Source organism: Ursus maritimus, unplaced genomic scaffold, assembly GCF_017311325.1.
Source record: "Ursus maritimus isolate PB19 unplaced genomic scaffold, ASM1731132v1 scaffold_33, whole genome shotgun sequence".
NCBI lineage: Eukaryota > Metazoa > Chordata > Mammalia > Carnivora > Ursidae > Ursus > Ursus maritimus.
This window is the reverse complement of record NW_024425897.1, coordinates 25149637-25151780: the sequence shown is the minus strand read 5'-3', so window position 1 is coordinate 25151780 and position 2144 is coordinate 25149637. Positions and strand designations below refer to the sequence as shown.

Sequence of the window (2144 nt, the reverse complement as noted above, 5' to 3'; positions counted from 1 at the left end):
TATTGAAACATTTTCCTTTCTAGTTTTTTTTTTTTTCAAGATTTATTTATTTATTTATTTATTTATTTATTTATTTGAGGGAGAGAGTGCAAGGGGGGCGACAGAGGGAGAGGGAGAACATCTCAAGCAGATTCCCCGCTGAGCACAGAGCCTGATGTGGGGCTCAATCCCAGGACCCCGAGACCATGACCTGAGCCAAAACCAAGAGTCAGATACCCAACCGCTTGAACCACCCAGGCGCCCCTCCTTCCCAGTTCTTAAGTAGCTGGACATCCTGCTGATATCATGATGGTGGTGGCTGTCAGCATTGCAGCCCACAGGCTGGGCCAGTGCCTAGGGTCTCGCAATGGTTCCAGACAGTTCTCTGGCCAAACACTAGTGCTGCGTGTGTCGGGCAATGTTGACAATCTCATCAACAGTGATACTTGCATGTGCCTAATGTTTTTCTGCTTCTTTCTGTCTCTTGGAGGTCCTTGAGGATTTTGAGGACCTGGGTGGAGGCAGAAGGTACCACCTCAGTGTGGGCCTGTCTGGTTCTGGGTGCTCAGTGACACCATCACCCTCAGACCCCTCCATCCATTGTCTGTTGCATTGGCCATGTCATCACAAACCTTTATTGGAGACAGACCCAGGAGCTGATCTTGGGGGCTGGGGCAGACATGGCCCCGATTCCCTACTAGTGTACCTCAGAGATATGACCTTGGAAAAACCACGGTTAGGTGGCCCTGTCTTAAGCCACCTCTGTATGCGTGTTGTCAGGCCGAAAGGCCTGTCCCATTCTTGTCGAGGGGAGTGCAAACCTTCTCTCTCCTCACTCAACACTCCTTCCTCTCTCAGTCTTGGACAATGTTCTGCCTTCTTTTATTTCCTAAAGATGGACGTTGACTTTGGAGAAGCAGGCCCACCAGATTCTGGATTCATTAGATTGTTTCCTTATGGATGTGCACCATTTTGAAAAATATGGTACGAGGTAGAACAGATTTATTGTCTGGGATTTGCACTCCCTTCTCCACCCGCCCCTCCCTTGGTCTTTTTGGCCCAGCTAATATCTCCACTGGCCTTGTGTTCAGGCTGAAGAGCTTACCTTCCTCTTCTTGTGCCTCCAGTGGCGTCCTTCAGCACATACTAGGGCTCAGCCTCCAAAACATAGCCGGACTCCGGCAGCTCTGCCAGCGCCCTGGTCTAAGCCACCGATTTCCCGCATCTTAATCCCCCAGCTAGTCTCTCTGCTCCCGCTGGGGCCCTGGACAAGCCACTCTCCTCCCAGCTGTGTGGGGTGCACTGATTTCTAGAAGGATGATGGCTTGAGCCCATGGCCCTCATTCCTCATTTCTGACGTTCTCTCTGGGCAAATGCAAGAACCAGGAGGGGAAAGCACATGGGGGTGTGAAGGGCATGAGGAAGGGGGTGAGCTCAGGGACCCCGGAAGGTGACTGAGTCTTCCCACGTGCTGGTTTGCCAGCCCCAGTTAGCTGTTGAAAACTGGAAGCCCTCCCCCACTTAACACCATCCAAGGACCACACGTCCCACTCAGAGCACCATCCCAGCCCTTGGCCTTGGCTCACCTCCGCAGTCCTGTAGCCTGAAGGTTTTCTTCTGCCTCAGGCCCTTTGCAGGGTCCTCTGCCTGGAACACCTCCCCTGACATCTCTCATCAGGGCCCTTCNNNTCTTCCAGGCCTCCCTTCCCTGACCACCATCGGGGGAGACCCCCTTTCATCCTTCGTAGCACGTATCAGTATTAACAGTTTTCTGACCCGTTGTGTTGAGTGCATTGTTGGTTCCCCATGCCCTGAAAACTAGTAACTGACACACACCCAGCGCTTGCTTCAGTTTGACATTTCTTTTTTTTTTTTTTTAAAGATTTTATTTATTTATTTGACAGAGACAGCCAGCAAGAGAGGGAACACAAGCAGGGGGAGTGGGAGAGGAAGAAGCAGGCTCCCAGCAGAGGAGCCCGATGTGGGACTCGATCCCAGAACGCCGGGATCACGCCCTGAGCCGAAGGCAGACGCTTTAACGACTGCGCTACCCAGGCGCCCCTAGTTTGACATTTCTTAACAGCTCTGTGATCAAGGCATGGTTATCTTTCAGATTTTACTGATGTGGAACACGGGGTCACCAGGCAGTCTGACTCTTCACCACC

General features: G+C 52.0%; 1 pseudogene; it reads right to left on the bottom strand.

Annotated features, from left to right (window-relative positions):
* Positions 1-703: 703 nt before the first annotated feature.
* LOC121100075 lies at positions 704-822 on the bottom strand (annotated as a pseudogene).
* Between the last annotated feature and the right edge of the window lie 1322 nt (positions 823-2144).